Genomic DNA, 26,948 nt, shown 5'->3' with positions numbered 1-26,948 from the left:
TATAACCAGTGACTCCCCCTGCACCAGTCTATATACACAGCACACACACTATATACCCAGTGACTTCCCCTGTACCAGTCTATATACACAGCACACACACTATATAACCAGTGACTTCCCCTGCACCAGTCTATATACACAGCACACACACTATATAACCAGTGACTTCCCCTGCACCAGTCTATATACACAGCACACACACTATATAACCAGTGACTTCCCCTGCACCAGTCTATATACACAGCACACACACTATATACCCAGTGACTTCCCCTGCACCAGTCTATATACACAGCACACACACTATATAACCAGTGACTTCCCCTGCACCAGTCTATATACACAGCACACACACTATATAACCAGTGACTTCCCCTGCACCAGTCTATATACACAGCACACACACTATATAACCAGTGACTTCCCCTGCACCAGTCTATATACACAGCACACACACTATATAACCAGTGACTTCCCCTGCACCAGTCTATATACACAGCACACACACTATATAACCAGTGACTTCCCCTGCACCAGTCTATATACACAGCACACACACTATATACCCAGTGACTTCCCCTGCACCAGTCTATATACACAGCACACACACTATATACCCAGTGACTTCCCCTGTACCAGTCTATATACACAGCACACACACTATATAACCTGTGACTTCCCCTGCACCAGTCTATATACACAGCACACACACTATATAACCAGTGACTTCCCCTGCACCAGTCTATATACACTGCACACACTATATACCCAGTGACTTCCCCTGTACCAGTCTATATACACAGCACAGTACAGAAGCAGTGTCTGTATACACAGCACACACACTATATACCCAGTGACTTCCCCTGCACCAGTCTATATACACAGCACACACACTATATAACCAGTGACTTCCCCTGCACCAGTCTATATACACAGCGCACACACTATATACCCAGTGACTTCCCCTGCACCAGTCTATATACACAGCGCACACACTATATAACCAGTGACTTCCCCTGCACCAGTCTATATACACAGCACACACTATATAACCAGTGACTTCCCCTGCACCAGTCTATATACACAGCACACACTATATAACCAGTGACTTCCCCTGCACCAGTCTATATACACAGCGCACACACTATATAACCAGTGACTTCCCCTGCACCAGTCTATATACACAGCACACACACTATATAACCAGTGACTTCCCCTGCACCAGTCTATATACACAGCACACACACTATATACCCAGTGACTTCCCCTGCACCAGTCTATATACACAGCACACACACTATATACCCAGTGACTTCCCCTGCACCAGTCTATATACACAGCACACACACTATATAACCAGTGACTTCCTCTGCACCAGTCTATATACACTGCACACACACTATATAACCAGTGACTTCCCCTGCACCAGTCTATATACACAGCATACACACTATATACCCAGTGACTTCCCCTGTACCAGTCTATATACACAGCACACACACTATATAACCTGTGACTTCCCCTGTACCAGTCTATATACACAGCACACACACTATATAACCTGTGACTTCCCCTGTACCAGTCTATATACACAGCACACACACTATATAACCAGTGACTTCCCCTGCACCAGTCTATATACACAGCACACACACTATATAACCAGTGACTTCCCCTGTACCAGTCTATATACACAGCACACACACTATATAACCTGTGACTTCCCCTGTACCAGTCTATATACACAGCACACACACTATATAACCTGTGACTTCCCCTGTACCAGTCTATATACACAGCACACACACTATATAACCAGTGACTTCCCCTGCACCAGTCTATATACACAGCACACACACTATATAACCAGTGACTTCCCCTGCACCAGTCTATATACACAGCACACACACTATATAACCAGTGACTTCCCCTGTACCAGTCTATATACACAGCACACACACTATATACCCAGTGACTTCCCCTGTACCAGTCTATATACACAGCACACACACTATATACCCAGTGACTTCCCCTGTACCAGTCTATATACACAGCACACACACTATATACCCAGTGACTTCCCCTGTACCAGTCTATATACACAGCACACACACTATATACCCAGTGACTTCCCCTGTACCAGTCTATATACACAGCACACACACTATATAACCAGTGACTTCCCCTGCACCTGTCTATATACACAGCACACACACTATATACCCAGTGACTTCCCCTGTACCAGTCTATATACACAGCACACACACTATATAACCAGTGACTTCCCCTGCACCTGTCTATATACACAGCACACACACTATATACCCAGTGACTTCCCCTGCACCAGTCTATATACACAGCACACACACTATATAACCAGTGACTTCCCCTGCACCAGTCTATATACACTGCACACACTATATACCCAGTGACTTCCCCTGTACCAGTCTATATACACAGCACACACACTATATAACCAGTGACTTCCCCTGCTCCAGTCTATATACACGGCACACACTATATAACCAGTGACTTCCCCTGCACCAGTCTATATACACAGCACACACACTATATACCCAGTGACTTCCCCTGCACCAGTCTATATACACAGCACACACACTATATAACTAGTGACTTCCCCTGCACCTGTCTATATACACAGCACACACTATATAACCAGTGACTTCCCCTGCACCAGTCTATATACACAGCACACACACTATATAACTAGTGACTTCCCCTGCACCAGTCTATATACACAGCACACACACTATATACCCAGTGACTTCCCCTGCACCAGTCTATATACACAGCACACACTATATAACCAGTGACTCCCCCTGCACCAGTCTATATACACAGCACACACACTATATAACCAGTGACTTCCTCTGCACCAGTCTATATACACAGCACACACACTATATAACCAGTGACTTCCCCTGTACCAGTCTATATACACAGCACACACACTATATACCCAGTGACTTCCCCTGTACCAGTCTATATACACAGTGCACACACTATATAACCAGTGACTTCCCCTGCACCAGTCTATATACACTGCACACACTATATACCCAGTGACTTCCCCTGTACCAGTCTATATACACAGCACAGTACAGAAGCAGTGTCTGTATACACAGCACACACACTATATACCCAGTGACTTCCCCTGCACCAGTCTATATACACAGCACACACACTATATAACCAGTGACTTCCCCTGCACCAGTCTATATACACAGCGCACACACTATATACCCAGTGACTTCCCCTGCACCAGTCTATATACACAGCACACACACTATATAACCAGTGACTTCCCCTGCACCAGTCTATATACACGGCACACACTATATAACCAGTGACTTCCCCTGCACCAGTCTATATACACAGCACACACACTATATACCCAGTGACTTCCCCTGCACCAGTCTATATACACAGCACACACACTATATAACTAGTGACTTCCCCTGCACCTGTCTATATACACAGCACACACTATATACCCAGTGACTTCCCCTGCACCAGTCTATATACACAGCACACACTATATACCCAGTGACTTCCCCTGCACCAGTCTATATACACAGCACACACACTATATACCCAGTGACTTCCCCTGCACCAGTCTATATACACAGCACACACACTATATAACCAGTGACTTCCTCTGCACCAGTCTATATACACAGCACACACACTATATAACCAGTGACTTCCCCTGTACCAGTCTATATACACAGCACACACACTATATAACCAGTGACTTCCCCTGTACCAGTCTATATACACAGCGCACACACTATATAACCAGTGACTTCCTCTGCACCAGTCTATATACACAGCACACACACTATATAACCAGTGACTTCCCCTGCACCAGTCTATATACACAGCACACACACTATATAACCAGTGACTTCCTCTGCACCAGTCTATATACACAGCACACACACTATATAACCAGTGACTTCCTCTGCACCAGTCTATATACACAGCACACACACACTATATACCCAGTGACTTCCCCTGCACCAGTCTATATACACAGCACACACACTATATAACCAGTGACTTCCCCTGCACCAGTCTATATACACAGCACACACACTATATAACCAGTGACTTCCCCTGCACCAGTCTATATACACAGCACACACACTATATAACCAGTGACTTCCCCTGCACCAGTCTATATACACAGCACACACTATATAACCAGTGACTTCCCCTGCACCAGTCTATATACACAGCACACACTATATACCCAGTGACTTCCCCTGCACCTGTCTATATACACAGCACACACACTATATAACTAGTGACTTCCCCTGCAACCTGTCTATATACACAGCACACACTATATACCCAGTGACTTCCTCTGCACCAGTCTATAACACAGCACACACACTATATACCCAGTGACTTCCCCTGCACCAGTTCTATATACACAGCACACACACTATATACCCAGTGACTTCCCCTGCACCAGTCTATATACACAGCACACACACTATATAACCAGTGACTTCCTCTGCACCAGTCTATATACCACAGCACACACTATATAAACCAGCGACTTCCCCTGTACCAGTCTATATACACAGCACACACACTATATAACCAGTGACTTCCCCTGTACCAGTCTATATACACAGCGCACACACTATATAACCAGTGACTTCCTCTGCACCAGTCTATATACACAGCAGCACACACTATATAACCAGTGACTTCCCCTGCACCAGTCTATATACACAGCACACACACTATATAACCAGTGACTTCCTCTGCACCAGTCTATATACACAGCACACACACTATATAACCAGTGACTTCCTCTGCACCAGTCTATATACACAGCACACACACTATATACCCAGTGACTTCCCCTGCACCAGTCTATATACACAGCACACACACTATATAACCAGTGACTTCCCCTGCACCAGTCTATATACACAGCACACACACTATATAACCAGTGACTTCCCCCTGCACCAGTCTATATACACAGCACACACACTATATAACCAGTGAATTCCCCTGCACCAGTCTATATACACAGCACACACACACTATATAACCAGTGACTTCCCCTGCACCTGTCTATATACACAGCACACACACTATATACCCAGTGACTTCCCCTGCACCAGTCTATATACACAGCCACACACACTATATAACCAGTGACTTCCCCTGCACCAGTCTATATACACAGCACACACACTATATAACCAGTGACTTCCCCTGCACCAGTCTATATACACAGCACACACACTATATAACCAGTGACTTCCCCCTGCACCAGTCTATATACACAGCACACACACTATATAACCAGTGACTTCCCCTGCACCAGTCTATATACACAGCACACACTATATAACCAGTGACTTCCCCTGCACCAGTCTATATACACAGCACACACTATATAACCAGTGACTTCCCCTGCACCAGTCTATATACACAGCACACACACTATATAACCCAGTGACTTCCCCTGTACCAGTCTATATACACAGCACACACACTATATAACCAGTGACTTCCCCTGCACCAGTCTATATACACAGCACACACTCTATATAACCAGTGACTTCCTCTGCACCAGTCTATATACACAGCACACACTATATAACCAGTGACTTCCCCTGTACCAGTCTATATACACAGCACACACACTATATAACCTGTGACTTCCCCTGCACCAGTCCTATATACACAGAACAGACACAATATAACCAGTGACTTCCCCTGTACCAGTCTATATACACAGCACACACACTATATAACCAGTGACTTCCCTGCACCAGTCTATATACACAGCACACACACTATATAACCAGTGACTTCCTCTGCACCAGTCTATATACACAGCACACACACTATATAACCAGTGACTTCCCCTGCACCAGTCTATATACACAGCACACACACTATATACCAGTGACTTCCCCTGCACCAGTCTATATACACAGCACACACACTATATAACCAGTGACTTCCTCTGCACCAGTCTATATACACAGCACACACACTATATAACCAGTGACTTCCCCTGTACCAGTCTATATACACAGCACACAACTATATAACCAGTGACTTCCCCTGCACCAGTCTATATACACAGCACACACACTATATAACCAGTGACTTCCCTGCACCAGTCTATATACACAGCACACACACTATATAACCAGTGAATTCCCCTGCACCAGTCTATATACACAGCACACACTATTAACCAGTGACTTCCCCTGCACCACTCTATATACACAGCACACACACTATATAACCAGTGACCTCCCCTGCACCAGTCTATATACACAGCACACACACTATATAACCAGTGACTTCCCCTGCACCAGTCTATATACACAGCACACACACTATATAACCCAGTGACTTCTCCTGCACCAGTCTATATACACAGCGCACACACTATATAACCAGTGACTTCTCCTGCACCAGTCTATATACACAGCACACACACTATATAACCAGTGACTTCCTCTGCACCAGTCTATATACACAGCACACACACTATATAACCAGTGACTTCCCCTGTACCAGTCTATATACACAGCACACACTATATAACCAGTGACTTCCCCTGCACCAGTCTATATACACAGCACACACACGTATATAACCAGTGAATTCCCCTGCACCAGTCTATATACACAGCACACACACTATATAACCAGTGACTTCCCCTGCACCTGTCTATATACACAGCACACACACTATATACCCAGTGACTTCCCCTGCACCAGTCTATATACACAGCACACACACTATATAACCAGTGACTTCCCCTGCACCAGTCTATATACACAGCACACACACTATATAACCAGTGACTTCCCCTGCACCAGTCTATATACACAGCACACACTATATAACCAGTGACTTCCCCTGCACCAGTCTATATACACAGCACACACTATATAACCAGTGACTTCCCCTGCACCAGTCTATATACACAGCACACACACTATATAACCAGTGACTTCCCCTGTACCAGTCTATATACACAGCACACACACTATATAACCAGTGACTTCCCCTGCACCAGTCTATATACACAGCACACACTCTATATAACCAGTGACTTCCTCTGCACCAGTCTATATACACAGCACACACTATATAACCAGTGACTTCCCCTGTACCAGTCTATATACACAGCACACACACTATATAACCTGTGACTTCCCCTGCACCAGTCTATATACACAGAACAGACACAATATATACCCAGTGACTTCCCCTGTACCAGTCTATATACACAGCACACACACTATATAACCAGTGACTTCCCCTGCACCAGTCTATATACACAGCACACACACTATATAACCAGTGACTTCCCCTGCACCAGTCTATATACACAGCACACACTCTATATAACCAGTGACTTCCTCTGCACCAGTCTATATACACAGCACACACTATATAACCAGTGACTTCCCCTGTACCAGTCTATATACACAGCACACACACTATATAACCTGTGACTTCCCCTGCACCAGTCTATATACACAGAACAGACACAATATATACCCAGTGACTTCCCCTGTACCAGTCTATATACACAGCACACACACTATATAACCAGTGACTTCCCCTGCACCAGTCTATATACACAGCACACACACTATATAACCAGTGACTTCCTCTGCACCAGTCTATATACACAGCACACACACTATATAACCAGTGACTTCCCCTGCACCAGTCTATATACACAGCACATACACTATATAACCAGTGACTTCCCCTGCACCAGTCTATATACACAGCACACACACTATATAACCAGTGACTTCCTCTGCACCAGTCTATATACACAGCACACACACTATATAACCAGTGACTTCCCCTGTACCAGTCTATATACACAGCACACACACTATATACCCAGTGACTTCCCCTGTACCAGTCTATATACACAGCACACACACTATATAACCAGTGACTTCCCCTGCACCAGTCTATATACACAGCACACACTATATAACCAGTAACTACCCTGCACCAGTCTATATACACAGCACACACACTATATACCCAGTGACTCCCCCTGCACCAGTCTATATACACAGCACACACACTATATAACCAGTGACTTCCCCTGCACCAGTCTATATACACAGCACACACTCTATATAACCTGTGACTTCCCCTGTACCAGTCTATATACACAGCACACACACTATATAACCAGTGACTTCCCCTGTACCAGTCTATATACACAGCACACACACTATATACCCAGTGACTTCCCCTGCACCAGTCTATATACACAGCACATACACTATATAACCAGTGACTTCCCCTGCACCAGTCTATATACACAGCACACACACTATATACCCAGTGACGTCCCCTGCACCAGTCTATATACACAGCACATACACTATATAACCAGTGACTTCCCCTGCACCAGTCTATATACACAGCACACACACTATATAACCAGTGACTTCCTGTGTAGCAGTCTATATACACAGCACACACACTATATAACCAGTGACTTCCCCTGCACCAGTCTATATACACAGCACACACTATATAACCAGTGACTCCCCCTGCACCAGTCTATATACACAGCACACACACTATATACCCAGTGACTTCCCCTGCACCAGTCTATATACACAGCACACACTATATAACCAGTGACTTCCCCTGCACCAGTCTATATACACAGCACACACACTATATACCCAGTGACTTCCCCTGTACCAGTCTATATACACAGCACACACACTATATAACCAGTGACTTCCCCTGCACCAGTCTATATACACAGCACACACTATATAACCAGTAACTACCCTGCACCAGTCTATATACACAGCACACACACTATATAACCAGTGACTTCCCCTGCACCAGTCTATATACACAGCACACACACTATATAACCAGTGACTTCCCCTGCACCAGTCTATATACACAGCACACACACTATATAACCAGTGACTTCCTCTGCACCAGTCTATATACACAGCACACACACTATATAACCAGTGACTTCCCCTGCACCAGTCTATATACACAGCACACACTATATAACCAGTGACTTCCCCTGCACCAGTCTATATACACAGCACACACTATATAACCAGTGACTTCCCCTGCACCAGTCTATATACACAGCACACACACTATATAACCAGTGACTTCCCCTGTACCAGTCTATATACACAGCACACACACTATATAACCAGTGACTTCCCCTGCACCAGTCTATATACACAGCACACACTCTATATAACCAGTGACTTCCTCTGCACCAGTCTATATACACAGCACACACTATATAACCAGTGACTTCCCCTGTACCAGTCTATATACACAGCACACACACTATATAACCAGTGACTTCCCCTGCACCAGTCTATATACACAGCACATACACTATATAACCAGTGACTTCCCCTGCACCAGTCTATATACACAGCACACACACTATATAACCAGTGACTTCCTCTGCACCAGTCTATACACAGCACACACACTATATAACCAGTGACTTCCCCCTGTACCAGTCTATATACACAGCACACACTATATAACCAGTGACTTCCCTGCACCAGTCTATATACACAGCACACACACTATATAACCAGTGACTTCCCTGCACCAGTCTATATACACAGCACACACACTATATAACCAGTGAATTCCCCTGCACCAGTCTATATACACAGCACATACACTATATAACCAGTGACTTCCCCTGCACCACTCTATATACACAGCACACACACTATATAACCAGTGACCTCCCCTGCACCAGTCTATATACACAGCACACACACTATATAACCAGTGACTTCCCCTGCACCAGTCTATATACACAGCACACACACCTATATAACCAGTGACTTCTCCTGCACCAGTCTATATACACAGCGCACACACTATATAACCAGTGACTTCTCCTGCACCAGTCTATATACACAGCGCACACACTATATAACCAGTGACTTCCCCTGTACCAGTCTATATACACAGCACACACACTATATACCCAGTGACTTCCCCTGCACCAGTCTATATACACAGCACATACACTATATAACCAGTGACTTCCCCTGCACCAGTCTATATACACAGCACACACACTATATACCCAGTGACGTCCCCTGCACCAGTCTATATACACAGCACATACACTATATAACCAGTGACTTCCCCTGCACCAGTCTATATACACAGCACACACACTATATAACCAGTGACTTCCTGTGTAGCAGTCTATATACACAGCACACACACTATATAACCAGTGACTTCCCCTGCACCAGTCTATATACACAGCACACACTATATAACCAGTGACTCCCCCTGCACCAGTCTATATACACAGCACACACACTATATACCCAGTGACTTCCCCTGCACCAGTCTATATACACAGCACACACTATATAACCAGTGACTCCCCCTGCACCAGTCTATATACACAGCACACACACTATATACCCAGTGACTTCCCCTGTACCAGTCTATATACACAGCACACACACTATATAACCAGTGACTTCCCCTGCACCAGTCTATATACACAGCACACACTATATAACCAGTAACTACCCTGCACCAGTCTATATACACAGCACACACACTATATAACCAGTGACTTCCCCTGCACCAGTCTATATACACAGCACACACACTATATAACCAGTGACTTCCCCTGTACCAGTCTATATACACAGCACACACACTATATAACCAGTGACTTCCCTGTACCAGTCTATATACACAGCACACACACTATATAACCAGTGACTTCCCTGCACCAGTCTATATACACTGCACACACTATATACCCAGTGACTTCCCCTGCACCAGTCTATATACACAGCACACACACTATATAACCAGTGACTTCCCCTGTACCACTCTATATACACAGCACACACTATATAACCAGTGACTTCCCCTGCACCAGTCTATATACACAGCACACACTATATAACCAGTGACTTCCCCTGCACCAGTCTATATACACAGCACACACTATATACCCAGTGACTTCCCCTGTACCAGTCTATATACACAGCACACACACTATATAACCAGTGACTTCCCCTGTACCAGTCTATATACACAGCACACACACTATATAACCAGTGACTTCCTCTGCACCAGTCTATATACACAGCACACACACTATATACCCAGTGACTTCCTCTGTAGCAGTCTATATACACAGCACACACACTATATAACCAGTGACTTCCCTGTACCAGTCTATATACACAGCACACACACTATATAACCAGTGACTTCCTCTGCACCAGTCTATATACACAGCACACACACTATATACCCAGTGACTTCCCCTGAACCAGTCTATATACACAGCACACACACTATATAACCAGTGACTTCCCCTGCACCAGTCTATATACACAGCACACACACTATATAACCAGTGACTTCCCCTGCACCAGTCTATATACACAGCACACACACTATATAACCAGTGACTTCCCCTGCACCAGTCTATATACACAGCACATACACTATATAACCAGTGACTTCCCCTGCACCAGTCTATATACACAGCACACACACTATATAACCAGTGACTTCCTCTGCACCAGTCTATATACACAGCACACACACTATATAACCAGTGACTTCCCCTGTACCAGTCTATATACACAGCACACACTATATAACCAGTGACTTCCCTGCACCAGTCTATATACACAGCACACACACTATATAACCAGTGACTTCCCTGCACCAGTCTATATACACAGCACACACACTATATAACCAGTGAATTCCCCTGCACCAGTCTATATACACAGCACATACACTATATAACCAGTGACTTCCCCTGCACCACTCTATATACACAGCACACACACTATATAACCAGTGACCTCCCCTGCACCAGTCTATATACACAGCACACACACTATATAACCAGTGACTTCCCCTGCACCAGTCTATATACACAGCACACACACTATATAACCAGTGACTTCTCCTGCACCAGTCTATATACACAGCGCACACACTATATAACCAGTGACTTCTCCTGCACCAGTCTATATACACAGCGCACACACTATATAACCAGTGACTTCCCCTGTACCAGTCTATATACACAGCACACACACTATATACCCAGTGACTTCCCCTGCACCAGTCTATATACACAGCACATACACTATATAACCAGTGACTTCCCCTGCACCAGTCCTATATACACAGCACACACACTATATACCCAGTGACGTCCCCTGCACCAGTCTATATACACAGCACATACACTATATAACCAGTGACTTCCCCTGCACCAGTCTATATACACAGCACACACACTATATAACCAGTGACTTCCTGTGTAGCAGTCTATATACACAGCACACACACTATATAACCAGTGACTTCCCCTGCACCAGTCTATATACACAGCACACACTATATAACCAGTGACTCCCCCTGCACCAGTCTATATACACAGCACACACACTATATACCCAGTGACTTCCCCTGCACCAGTCTATATACACAGCACACACTATATAACCAGTGACTCCCCCTGCACCAGTCTATATACACAGCACACACACTATATACCCAGTGACTTCCCCTGTACCAGTCTATATACACAGCACACACACTATATAACCAGTGACTTCCCCTGCACCAGTCTATATACACAGCACACACTATATAACCAGTAACTACCCTGCACCAGTCTATATACACAGCACACACACTATATAACCAGTGACTTCCCCTGCACCAGTCTATATACACAGCACACACACTATATAACCAGTGACTTCCCCTGTACCAGTCTATATACACAGCACACACACTATATAACCAGTGACTTCCCCTGTACCAGTCTATATACACAGCACACACACTATATAACCAGTGACTTCCCCTGCACCAGTCTATATACACTGCACACACTATATACCCAGTGACTTCCCCTGCACCAGTCTATATACACAGCACACACACTATATAACCAGTGACTTCCCCTGTACCACTCTATATACACAGCACACACTATATAACCAGTGACTTCCCCTGCACCAGTCTATATACACAGCACACACTATATAACCAGTGACTTCCCCTGCACCAGTCTATATACACAGCACACACTATATACCCAGTGACTTCCCCTGTACCAGTCTATATACACAGCACACACACTATATAACCAGTGACTTCCCCTGTACCAGTCTATATACACAGCACACACACTATATAACCAGTGACTTCCTCTGCACCAGTCTATATACACAGCACACACACTATATACCCAGTGACTTCCTCTGTAGCAGTCTATATACACAGCACACACACTATATAACCAGTGACTTCCCCTGTACCAGTCTATATACACAGCACACACACTATATAACCAGTGACTTCCTCTGCACCAGTCTATATACACAGCACACACACTATATACCCAGTGACTTCCCCTGAACCAGTCTATATACACAGCACACCACACTATATAACCAGTGACTTCCCCTGCACCAGTCTATATACACAGCACACACACTATATAACCAGTGACTTCCCCTGTAGCAGTCTATATACACAGCACACACACTATATAACCAGTGACTTCCCCTGCACCAGTCTATATACACAGCACACACACTATATAACCAGTGACTTCCCCTGCACCAGTCTATATACACAGCACACACACTATATAACCAGTGACTTCCCCTGCACCAGTCTATATACACAGCACACACTATATAACCAGTGACTTCCCCTGCACCAGTCTATATACACAGCACACACTATATAACCAGTGACTTCCCCTGCACCAGTCTATATACACAGCACACACACTATATAACCAGTGACTTCCCCTGTACCAGTCTATATACACAGCACACACACTATATAACCAGTGACTTCCCCTGCACCAGTCTATATACACAGCACACACTCTATATAACCAGTGACTTCCTCTGCACCAGTCTATATACACAGCACACACTATATAACCAGTGACTTCCTCTGCACCAGTCTATATACACAGCACACACTATATAACCAGTGACTTCCCCTGTACCAGTCTATATACACAGCACACACACTATATAACCTGTGACTTCCCCTGCACCAGTCTATATACACAGAACAGACACAATATATACCCAGTGACTTCCCCTGTACCAGTCTATATACACAGCACACACACTATATAACCAGTGACTTCCCCTGCACCAGTCTATATACACAGCACACACACTATATAACCAGTGACTTCCCCTGCACCAGTCTATATACACAGCACACACACTATATAACCAGTGACTTCCCCTGTACCAGTCTATATACACAGCACACACACTATATAACCAGTGACTTCCCCTGCACCAGTCTATATACACAGCACACACTCTATATAACCAGTGACTTCCTCTGCACCAGTCTATATACACAGCACACACTCTATATAACCAGTGACTTCCTCTGCACCAGTCTATATACACAGCACACACTATATAACCAGTGACTTCCCCCTGTACCAGTCTATATACACAGCACACACACTATATAACCTGTGACTTCCCCTGCACCAGTCTATATACACAGAACAGACACAATATATACCCAGTGACTTCCCCTGTACCAGTCTATATACACAGCACACACACTATATAACCAGTGACTTCCCCTGCACCAGTCTATATACACAGCACACACACTATATAACCAGTGACTTCCTCTGCACCAGTCCTATATACACAGCACACACACTATATAACCAGTGACTTCCCCTGCACCAGTCTATATACACAGCACATACACTATATAACCAGTGACTTCCCCTGCACCAGTCTATATACACAGCACACACACTATATAACCAGTGACTTCCTCTGCACCAGTCTATATACACAGCACACACACTATATAACCAGTGACTTCCCCTGTACCAGTCTATATACACAGCACACACACTATATACCCAGTGACTTCCCCTGTACCAGTCTATATACACAGCACACACACTATATAACCAGTGACTTCCCCTGTACCAGTCTATATACACAGCACACACACTATATAACCAGTGACTTCCTCTGCACCAGTCTATATACACAGCACACACACTATATAACCAGTGACTTCCCCTGCACCAGTCTATATACACAGCACACACACTATATAACCAGTGACTTCCCCTGCACCAGTCTATATACACAGCACACACACACTATATAACCAGTGACTTCCCCTGCACCAGTCTATATACACAGCACACACTATATAACCAGTGACTTCCCCCTGCACCAGTCTATATACACAGCACACACACTATATAACCAGTGACTTCCCCTGCACCAGTCTATATACACAGCACACACACTATATAACCAGTGACTTCCCCTGCACCAGTCTATATACACAGCACACACTATATAACCAGTGACTTCCCCTGTACCAGTCTATATACACAGCACACACACCATATAACCAGTGACATCCCCTGCACCAGTCTATATACACAGCACACACTATATAACCAGTGACTTCCCCTGCACCAGTCTATATACACAGCACACACACTATATAACCAGTGACTTCCCCTGTACCAGTCTATATACACAGCACACACACTATATAACCAGTGACTTCCTCTGCACCAGTCTATATACACAGCACACACACTATATACCCAGTGACTTCCCCTGTACCAGTCTATATACACAGCACAGTACAGAAGCAGTGTCTGTATACCATACACAGCCCAGCCATAGACACATGTGGCAGGCTGTGCTCGGTGTCTGCAGGGCTCCTCCTCCGAGGACAGCCGCCTATGACTGGCCGGAGGCAGGCCGAAGCCTCGGTGTTTCCTGATAGTTGGATCCAGGCAGCGTTGGCCGGGCCTGTGTGATGAATGAGAGGCGCGGTGTGCGGTCACGGCCCGCTCTTACCGTTCACGCTACACTTTGTACCGGTCGGCACAGCTGACACCGGACCCTCCAGGCAGAAAGTAGTTCCCAGGCAACAAGTGTCCAGGCCGGAACCTCACGTCCCCGGACCCCAGCCTGACACTTCCTGTCACCAGTCTGCGGCCCGATAGGCACTTGTTGGGGGAATGTTGTCCCGGTCGGGAGCAGTGGCCGCCTCAGCACACGCTGCCTCCTCACGGGGACACACTACCCCCGCTGCTGTGACTGCGGCCGGTGCAGGACAGCCCTTCCCCTCGGTCCCTCAGCCCCTCCCAGCCCCGGCACTCACATTGCTGTGCTTATCGATGGCCTGTACCCAGCCTCTCCCTGATCTCCCGCGGGGATACCGGAGCCGCTGTCATTGCCTCTGTCCGGGGATCACTGCGGAGGGCGGCGCGGCATGTTCCCGGGGAGGGAGGGACACTGTGGCCTGGGCACCGGAGACTCCCAGGCGCGTCTCTCCAGCTGGAGTCGAGCGACCGGGAGCCCCGAGGCACGACGGGAAATCCGCCGCCGCACGCTTTGTGACGCCACTGAAGCGACGTCTCGCGTCACAATTCCTCTGGGCAGCACGCACGTCACGTACGTACGCAGCGACGTCCATTATTCCCTCCTCCAACAGGAAGTGGCAGGTTCAGCATGTAACTGTCAGTGGCGGGGAGGCTGCGTGCTTTCCTCTCACAACACACGGAAGGCTGTCACGTGACTCACGTGTCCTCGGGAGTCCCGACGCGTCTGCGCCCGGTGCTCATTCTCGTGTTGTGCTGGGACATATAGGACTGTTATCTATCACATGCAGCGCTTTCCCTTGGCCGAGCTGGGGCATGGCAGAGCGCACTCAGTGTGTACCACACACACCATCAGGCCTAACCTGTGCAGAGTGTGCCTCAGCAATTGGAGAGGCGCTGCGCATGCTCGACCCTCACTCTGTCTTTCTAATTGTTTGGGAAGGCAGCGATTTCTGGCATCTCATGAACAGGAGGTGGAGTATGCCCACCACCACTGCCTTCTAGACTGGGTATAGGAAGAAGCATGGTCGCCTGCTGCCTTGTAGCCTGGTACTGCGGAGGTGAAGCATGCGCACCTCTGCCGCCTTGTACTTTGGAGGTGGAGCATGCGCACCTGTGCTGCCTTGTACTGTGGAGGTGGAGCATGCGCACCTGTGCTCCCTTGTAGCCTGGGACTGCAGATGTGAAGGTGGAGGATGCGCACCTGTGCTGCCTTGTAGCCTCGGACTGCGGAGGTGGAGCATGCACACCTGTGCTGCCTTGTAGCCTGGGACTGCGGAGGTGGAGCATGCGCAACTGTGCTGCATTGTAGCTTGGGACTGCGGAGGTGGAGCATGCGCACCTGTGCTGCCTTGTTGCTTGGGACTGCGGAGGTGGAGCATGCGCACCTGTGCTGCCTTGTTGCCTGGGACTGGTGGAGCATGCGCACCTGTGCTGCCTTGTTGCCTGGGACTGCGAAGGTGGAGCATGCGCACCTGTGCTGCCTTGTTGCCTGGGACTGCGAAGGTGGAGCATGCGCACCTGTGCTGCCTTGTAGCCTGGGACTGCGAAGGTGGAGCATGCGCACCTGTGCTGCCTTGTTGCCTGGGACTGCGAAGGTGGAGCATGCGCACCTGTGCTGCCTTGTAGCCTGGGACTGCGAAGGTGGAGCATGCGCACCTGTGCTGCCTTGTTGCCTGGGACTGCGAAGGTGGAGCATGCGCACCTGTGCTGCCTTGTAGCCTGGGACTGCGGAGGTGGAGCATGCGTACCTGTGCTGCCTTGTAGCCTGGGACTGCGGAGGTGGAGCATGCGTACCTGTGCTGCCTTGTAGCCTGGGACTGCGGAGGTGGAGCATGCGTACCTGTGCTGCCTTGTAGCCTGGGACTGTGGCGGTGGAGCATGCGTACCTGTGCTGCCTTGTAGCCTGGGACTGTGGCGGTGGAGCATGCTGAGGCTAGTTTCACACTTGCGCTATTTTGACGCAAACTGAATCCGTCACTAATGTAGTACAGTTCATTTATTTACAGTGGAAGCGCGTTACTATGGCGTGTGTGTGTCATGCAGTACCCGCTTGTGTCCACACAATGTCGCGCTTCCACTGTAAATAAATGAACTGTACTACATTAGTGACGGATTCGATTTGCGTTAAAATAGCGCAAGTGTGAGTGAGCCCTTACTTGTGCTCCCTTGTAGCCTGGGACTGCGGAGGTGGAGCATGCGCACCTGTGCTGCCTTGTAGCCTGGGACTGCGGAGGTGGAGCATGCGCACCTGTGCTGCCTTGTAGCCTAGGACTGCGGAGGTGGAGCATGCGCACCTGTGCTGCCTTGTAGCCTGGGACTGCGGAGGTGAAGCATGCGCACCTGTGCTCCCTTGTAGCCTGGGACTGTGGCGGTGGAGCATGCGCACCTGTGCTGCCTTGTAGCCTGGGACTGCGGAGGTGGAGCATGCGTACCTGTGCTGCCTTGTAGCCTGGGACTGCGGAGGTGGAACATGCGCACCTGTGCTGCCTTGTAGCCTCGGACTGCGGAGGTGGAGCATGCGCACCTGTGCTGCCTTGTAGCCTGGGACTGTGGAGGTCGAGTATGCGCACCTGTGCTGCCTTGTACTGTGGAGGTGGAGCATGCGCACCTGTGCTCCCTTGTAGCCTGGGACTGCAGATGTGAAGGTGGAGGATGCGCACCTGTGCTGCCTTGTAGCCTCGGACTGCGGAGGTGGAGCATGCACACCTGTGCTGCCTTGTAGCCTGGGACTGCGGAGGTGGAGGATGCGCACCTGTGCTGCCTTGTAGCTTGGGACTGCGGAGGTGGAGCATGCACACCTGTGCTGCCTTGTAGCCTGGGACTGCGGAGGTGGAGCATGCGCAACTGTGCTGCCTTGTAGCTTGGGACTGCGGAGGTGGAGCATGCGCACCTGTGCTGCCTTGTCGCCTGAGACTGCGGAGGTGGAGCATGCACAACTGTGCTGCCTTGTTGCCTGGGACTGCGGAGGTGGAGCATGCGCACCTGTGCTGCCTTGTTGCCTGGGACTGCGGAGGTGGAGCATGCGTACCTGTGCTGCCTTGTAGCCTGGGACTGCGAAGGTGGAGCATGCGCACCTGTGCTGCCTTGTAGCCTGGGACTGTGGCGGTGGAGCATGCGTACCTGTGCTGCCTTGTAGCCTGGGACTATGGCGGTGGAGCATGCTGAGGCTAGTTTCACACTTGCGCTATTTTGACGCAAACTGAATCCGTCACTAATGTAGTACAGTTCATTTATTTACAGTGGAAGCGCGTTACTATGGCGTGTGTGTGTCATGCAGTACCCGCTTGTGTCCACACAATGTCGCGCTTCCACTGTAAATAAATGAACTGTACTACATTAGTGACGGATTCGATTTGCGTTAAAATAGCGCAAGTGTGAGTGAGCCCTTACTTGTGCTCCCTTGTAGCCTGGGACTGCGGAGGTGGAGCATGCGCACCTGTGCTGCCTTGTAGCCTGGGACTGCGGAGGTGGAGCATGCGCACCTGTGCTGCCTTGTAGCCTGGGACTGCGGAGGTGGAGCATGCGCACCTGTGCTGCCTTGTAGCCTGGGACTGCGGAGGTGAAGCATGCGCACCTGTGCTCCCTTGTAGCCTGGGACTGTGGCGGTGGAGCATGCGCACCTGTGCTGCCTTGTAGCCTGGGACTGCGGAGGTGGAGCATGCGTACCTGTGCTGCCTTGTAGCCTGGGACTGCGGAGGTGGAACATGCGCACCTGTGCTGCCTTGTAGCCTCGGACTGCGGAGGTGGAGCATGCGCACCTGTGCTGCCTTGTAGCCTGGGACTGTGGAGGTCGAGTATGCGCACCTGTGCTGCCTTGTACTGTGGAGGTGGAGCATGCGCACCTGTGCTCCCTTGTAGCCTGGGACTGCAGATGTGAAGGTGGAGGATGCGCACCTGTGCTGCCTTGTAGCCTCGGACTGCGGAGGTGGAGCATGCACACCTGTGCTGCCTTGTAGCCTGGGACTGCGGAGGTGGAGGATGCGCACCTGTGCTGCCTTGTAGCTTGGGACTGCGGAGGTGGAGCATGCACACCTGTGCTGCCTTGTAGCCTGGGACTGCGGAGGTGGAGCATGCGCAACTGTGCTGCCTTGTAGCTTGGGACTGCGGAGGTGGAGCATGCGCACCTGTGCTGCCTTGTCGCCTGAGACTGCGGAGGTGGAGCATGCACAACTGTGCTGCCTTGTTGCCTGGGACTGCGGAGGTGGAGCATGCGCACCTGTGCTGCCTTGTTGCCTGGGACTGCGAAGGTGGAGCATGCGCACCTGTGCTGCCTTGTAGCCTGGGACTGCGAAGGTGGAGCATGCGCACCTGTGCTGCCTTGTAGCCTGGGACTGCGAAGGTGGAGCATGCGCACCTGTGCTGCCTTGTAGCCTGGGACTGTGGCGGTGGAGCATGCGTACCTGTGCTGCCTTGTAGCCTGGGACTGTGGCGGTGGAGCATGCTGAGGCTAGTTTCACACTTGCGCTATTTTGACGCAAACTGAATCAGTCACTAATGTAGTACAGTTCATTTATTTACAGTGGAATCGCGTTACTATGGCGTGTGTGTGTCATGCAGTACCCGCTTGTGTCCACACAATGTCGCGCTTCCACTGTAAATAAATGAACTGTACTACATTAGTGACGGATTCGATTTGCGTTAAAATAGCGCAAGTGTGAGTGAGCCCTTACTTGTGCTGCCTTGTAGCTTGGGACTGTGGAGGTGGAGCATGCGCACCTGTGCTGCCTTGTAGCCTGGGACTGTGGAGGTGAAACATGCGCACTTGTGCTGCCTTGTAGCTTGGGACTGTGGAGGTGAAGCATGCGCACCTCTGCTCCCTTGTAGCCTGGGACTGCAGAGGTGAAGCATGCGCACCTGTGCTGCCTTGTAGCTTGGGACTGTGGAGGTGAAGCATGCGCACCTGTGCTGCTTTGTAGCTTGGGACTGTGGAGGTGAAGCATGCCCACCTGTGCTGCCTTGTAGCCTGGGACTGCGGTGGTGAAGCATGCGCACTTGTGCTGCCTTGTAGCCTGGGACTGCGGAGGTGAAGCATGCGCACCTGTGCTGTCTTGTAGCCTGGGACTGCGGAGGTGGAGCATGCGCACCTGTGCTGCCTTGTAGCCTGGGACTGCGGAGGTGGAGCATGCGCACCTGTGCTGCCTTGTAGCCTGGGACTGCGGAGGTGGAGCATGCGTACCTGTGCTGCCTTGTAGCCTGGGACTGCGGAGGTGGAACATGCGCACCTGTGCTGCCTTGTAGCCTCGGACTGCGGAGGTGGAGCATGCGCACCTGTGCTGCCTTGTAGCCTGGGACTGTGGAGGTCGAGTATGCGCACCTGTGCTGCCTTGGAGCCTGGGATTGCGGAGGTGAAGCATGCGCCCCTGTGCTGCCTTGTAGCCTGGGACTGCGGAGGTGAAGCATGCGCACCTGTGCTCCCTTGTAGCCTGGGACTGCGGAAGTGGAGCATGCGCACCTCTGCCGCCTTGTAGCCTCGGACTGCGGAGGTGGAGCATGCGTACCTGTGCTGCCTTGTAGCCTGGGACTGCGGAGGTGGAACATGCGCACCTGTGCTGCCTTGTAGCCTGGGACTGCGGAGGTGGAACATGCGCACCTGTGCTGCCTTGTAGCCTCGGACTGCGGAGGTGGAGCATGCGCACCTGTGCTGCCTTGTAGCCTCGGACTGCGGAGGTGGAGCATGCGCAACTGTGCTGCCTTGTAGCTTGGGACTGCGGAGGTGGAGCATGCGCACCTGTGCTGCCTTGTTGCCTGGGACTGCGAAGGTGGAGCATGCGCACCTGTGCTGCCTTGTTGCCTGGGACTGCGAAGGTGGAGCATGCGCACCTGTGCTGCCTTGTTGCCTGGGACTGCGGAGGTGGAGCATGCGTACCTGTGCTGCCTTGTAGCCTGGGACTGTGGCGGTGGAGCATGTGCACCTGTGCTGCCTTGTAGCCTGGGACTGCGGAGGTGGAGCATGCGCACCTGTGCTGCCTTGTAGCCTGGGACTGCGGACGTGGAGCATGCGTACCTGTGCTGCCTTGTAGCCTGGGACTGTGGCGGTGGAGCATGCTGAGGCTAGTTTCACACTTGCGCTATTTTGACGCAAACTGAATCCGTCACTAATGTAGTACAGTTCATTTATTTACAGTGGAAGCGCGTTACTATGGCGTGTGTGTGTCATGCAGTACCCGCTTGTGTCCACACAATGTCGCGCTTCCACTGTAAATAAATGAACTGTACTACATTAGTGACGGATTCGATTTGCGTTAAAATAGCGCAAGTGTGAGTGAGCCCTTACTTGTGCTGCCTTGTAGCTTGGGACTGTGGAGGTGGAGCATGCGCACCTGTGCTGCCTTGTAGCTTGGGACTGTGGAGGTGAAGGATGCTTACTTCCGCTGCCTTGTAGCCTGGGACTGTGGAGGTGAAACATGCGCACTTGTGCTGCCTTGTAGCTTGGGACTGTGGAGGTGAAGCATGCCCACCTGTGCTGCCTTGTAGCCTGGGACTGCGGAGGTGAAGCATGCGCACCTGTGCTCCCTTGTAGCCTGGGACTGCAGAGGTGGAGCATGCGCACCTGTGCTCCCTTGTAGCCTGGGACTGCAGAGGTGGAGCATGCGCACCTGTGCTGCCTTGTAGCCTGGGACTGTGGAGGTCGAGTATGCGCACCTGTGCTGCCTTGGAGCCTGGGATTGCGGAGGTGAAGCATGCGCCCCTGTGTTGCCTTGTAGCCTGGGACTGCGGAGGTGAAGCATGCGCACCTGTGCTCCCTTGTAGCCTGGGACTGCGGAAGTGGAGCATGCGCACCTCTGCCGCCTTGTAGCCTTGGACTGTGGAGGTGGAGCATGCGCACCTGTGCTGCCTTGTACTTTGGAGGTGGAGCATGCGCACCTGTGCTGCCTTGTACTGTGGAGGTGGAGCATGCGCACCTGTGCTCCCTTTTAGCCTGGGACTGCAGAGGTGAAGCATGCGGACTTGTGCTGCCTTGTAGCCTGGGACTGCAGAGGTGAAGGTGGAGGATGCGCATCTGTGCTGCCTTGCAGCCTGGGACTGTGGAGGTGGAGCATGCGCACCTGTGCTGCCTTGTAGCGTGGGACTGCGGAGGTGAAGCATGCGCACCTGTGCTGCCTTGTAGCCTGGTATTGTGGAAGTGAAGGTGGAGGATGCTCATCTGTGCTGCCTTGTAGCCTGGGACTGCGGAGATTAAGCATGCGTACCTGTGCTGCCTTGTACTGTGGAGGTGGAGCATGCGCACCTGTGCTGCCTTGTACTGTGGAGGTGGAGCATGCGCACCTGTGCTGCCTTGTAGCCTGGGACTGCAGATGTGAAGGTGGAGGATGTGCATCTGTGCTGCCTTGCAGCCTGGGACTGTGGAGGTGGAGCATGCGCACCTGTGCAGCCTTGTAGCGTGGGACTGCGGAGGTGAAGCATGCGCACCTGTGCTGCCTTCTAGCCTGGGACTGTAGAAGTGAAGGTGGAGGATGCGCATCTGTGCTGCCTTGTAGCCTGGGACTGCGGAGATTAAGCATGCGCACCTGTGCTGCCTTGTAGCCTGGGACTGCGGAGGTGGAGCATGCGCACCTGTGCTGCCTTGTAGCCTGGGACTGCGGAGGTGGAGCATGCGCACCTGTGCTGCCTTGTAGCCTGGGACTGCGGAGGTGGAGCATGCGTACCTGTGCTGCCTTGTAGCCTGGGACTGCAGAGGTGGAACATGCGCACCTGTGCTGCCTTGTAGCCTCGGACTGCGGAGGTGGAGCATGCGCACCTGTGCTGCCTTGTAGCCTGGGACTGTGGAGGTCGAGTATGCGCACCTGTGCTGCCTTGGAGCCTGGGATTGCGGAGGTGAAGCATGCGCCCCTGTGCTGCCTTGTAGCCTGGGACTGCGGAGGTGAAGCATGCGCACCTGTGTTCCCTTGTAGCCTGGGACTGCGGAAGTGGAGCATGCGCACCTCTGCCGCCTTGTAGCCTTGGACTGTGGAGGTGGAGCATGCGCACCTGTGCTGCCTTGTACTTTGGAGGTGGAGCATGCGCACCTGTGCTGCCTTGTACTGTGGAGGTGGAGCATGCGCACCTGTGCTCCCTTGTAGCCTGGGACTGCAGATGTGAAGGTGGAGGATGCGCACCTGTGCTGCCTTGTAGCCTCGGACTGCGGAGGTGGAGCATGCGCACCTGTGCTGCCTTGTAGCCTCGGACTGCGGAGGTGGAGCATGCACACCTGTGCTGCCTTGTAGCCTGGGACTGCGGAGGTGGAGCATGCGCAACTGTGCTGCCTTGTAGCTTGGGACTGCGGAGGTGGAGCATGCGCACCTGTGCTGCCTTGTTGCCTGGGACTGCGAAGGTGGAGCATGCGCACCTGTGCTGCCTTGTTGCCTGGGACTGCGAAGGTGGAGCATGCGCACCTGTGCTGCCTTGTAGCCTGGGACTGCGAAGGTGGAGCATGCGCACCTGTGCTGCCTTGTAGCCTGGGACTGCGGAGGTGGAGCATGCGTACCTGTGCTGCCTTGTAGCCTGGGACTGTGGCGGTGGAGCATGCGTACCTGTGCTGCCTTGTAGCCTGGGACTGTGGCGGTGGAGCATGCAGAGGCTAGTTTCACACTTGCGCTATTTTGACGCAAACTGAATCCGTCACTAATGTAGTACAGTTCATTTATTTACAGTGGAAGCGCGTTACTATGGCGTGTGTGTGTCATGCAGTACCCGCTTGTGTCCACACAATGTCGCGCTTCCACTGTAAATAAATGAACTGTACTACATTAGTGACGGATTCGATTTGCGTTAAAATAGCGCAAGTGTGAGTGAGCCCTTACTTGTGCTGCCTTGTAGCTTGGGACTGTGGAGGTGGAGCATGCGCACTTGTGCTGCCTTGTAGCTTGGGACTGTGGAGGTGAAGCATGCGCACCTCTGCTCCCTTGTAGCCTGGGACTGCAGAGGTGAAGCATGCGCACCTGTGCTGCCTTGTAGCTTGGGACTGTGGAGGTGAAGCATGCGCACCTGTGCTGCTTTGTAGCTTGGGACTGTGGAGGTGAAGCATGCCCACCTGTGCTGCCTTGTAGCCTGGGACTGCGGAGGTGAAGCATGCGCACTTGTGCTGCCTTGTAGCCTGGGACTGCGGAGGTGAAGCATGCGCACTTGTGCTGCCTTGTAGCTTGGGACTGCGGAGGTGAAGCATGCGCACCTGTGCTCCCTTGTAGCCTGGGACTGCGGAGGTGGAGCATGCGCACCTGTGCTGCCTTGTAGCCTGGGACTGCGGAGGTGGAGCATGCGCACCTGTGCTGCCTTGTAGCCTGGGACTGCGGAGGTGGAGCATGCGTACCTGTGCTGCCTTGTAGCCTGGGACTGCGGAGGTGGAACATGCGCACCTGTGCTGCCTTGTAGCCTGGGACTGTGGAGGTCGAGTATGCGCACCTGTGCTGCCTTGGAGCCTGGGATTGCGGAGGTGAAGCATGCGCCCCTGTGCTGCCTTGTAGCCTGGGACTGCGGAGGTGAAGCATGCGCACCTGTGCTCCCTTGTAGCCTGGGACTACGGAAGTGGAGCATGCGCACCTCTGCCGCCTTGTAGCCTTGGACTGTGGAGGTGGAGCATGCGCACCTGTGCTGTTTTGTACTTTGGAGGTGGAGCATGCGCACCTGTGCTGCCTTGTACTGTGGAGGTGGAGCATGCGCACCTGTGCTCCCTTGTAGCCTGGGACTGCAGATGTGAAGGTGGAGGATGCGCACCTGTGCTGCCTTGTAGCCTCGGACTGCGGAGGTGGAGCATGCACACCTGTGCTGCCTTGTAGCCTGGGACTGCGGAGGTGGAGCATGCGCAACTGTGCTGCCTTGTAGCTTGGGACTGCGGAGGTGGAGCATGCGCACCTGTGCTGCCTTGTCGCCTGAGACTGCGGAGGTGGAGCATGCACAACTGTGCTGCCTTGTTGCCTGGGACTGCGGAGGTGGAGCATGCGCACCTGTGCTGCCTTGTTGCCTGGGACTGCGAAGGTGGAGCATGCGCACCTGTGCTGCCTTGTAGCCTGGGACTGCGAAGGTGGAGCATGCGCACCTGTGCTGCCTTGTAGCCTGGGACTGTGGCGGTGGAGCATGCGTACCTGTGCTGCCTTGTAGCCTGGGACTGTGGCGGTGGAGCATGCTGAGGCTAGTTTCACACTTGCGCTATTTTGACGCAAACTGAATCCGTCACTAATGTAGTACAGTTCATTTATTTACAGTGGAATCGCGTTACTATGGCGTGTGTGTGTCATGCAGTACCCGCTTGTGTCCACACAATGTCGCGCTTCCACTGTAAATAAATGAACTGTACTACATTAGTGACGGATTCGATTTGCGTTAAAATAGCGCAAGTGTGAGTGAGCCCTTACTTGTGCTGCCTTGTAGCTTGGGACTGTGGAGGTGGAGCATGCGCACCTCTGCTCCCTTGTAGCCTGGGACTGCAGAGGTGAAGCATGCGCACCTGTGCTGCTTTGTAGCTTGGGACTGTGGAGGTGAAGCATGCCCACCTGTGCTGCCTTGTAGCCTGGGACTGCGGTGGTGAAGCATGCGCACTTGTGCTGCCTTGTAGCCTGGGACTGCGGAGGTGAAGCATGCGCACCTGTGCTGTCTTGTAGCCTGGGACTGCGGAGGTGGAGCATGCGCACCTGTGCTGCCTTGTAGCCTGGGACTGCGGAGGTGGAGCATGCGCACCTGTGCTGCCTTGTAGCCTGGGACTGCGGAGGTGGAGCATGCGTACCTGTGCTGCCTTGTAGCCTGGGACTGCGGAGGTGGAACATGCGCACCTGTGCTGCCTTGTAGCCTCGGACTGCGGAGGTGGAGCATGCGCACCTGTGCTGCCTTGTAGCCTGGGACTGTGGAGGTCGAGTATGCGCACCTGTGCTGCCTTGGAGCCTGGGATTGCGGAGGTGAAGCATGCGCCCCTGTGCTGCCTTGTAGCCTGGGACTGCGGAGGTGAAGCATGCGCACCTGT

The 26,948-nt window shown here is 51.0% G+C and overlaps 1 protein-coding gene across 1 annotated transcript in view; it reads right to left on the bottom strand.

Moving 5' to 3' along the window:
• Positions 1-16,534, bottom strand: part of MED26 (mediator complex subunit 26) — a 126,213-nt gene extending 109,679 nt beyond the window's left edge. The window contains exon 1 of the mRNA XM_075338346.1: positions 16,297-16,534. The gene's annotated coding sequence lies outside the window, so the exon portion shown is untranslated. The remainder of the gene's footprint in view (positions 1-16,296) is intronic.
• Between the last annotated feature and the right edge of the window lie 10,414 nt (positions 16,535-26,948).

The sequence above is a fragment of the Anomaloglossus baeobatrachus genome, chromosome 1 (assembly GCF_048569485.1).
Source record: "Anomaloglossus baeobatrachus isolate aAnoBae1 chromosome 1, aAnoBae1.hap1, whole genome shotgun sequence".
Taxonomy (NCBI): Eukaryota; Metazoa; Chordata; class Amphibia; order Anura; family Aromobatidae; genus Anomaloglossus; species Anomaloglossus baeobatrachus.
Note: the sequence above shows the minus strand (reverse complement) of the source record. Positions and strands in the feature narration are given on the sequence as shown.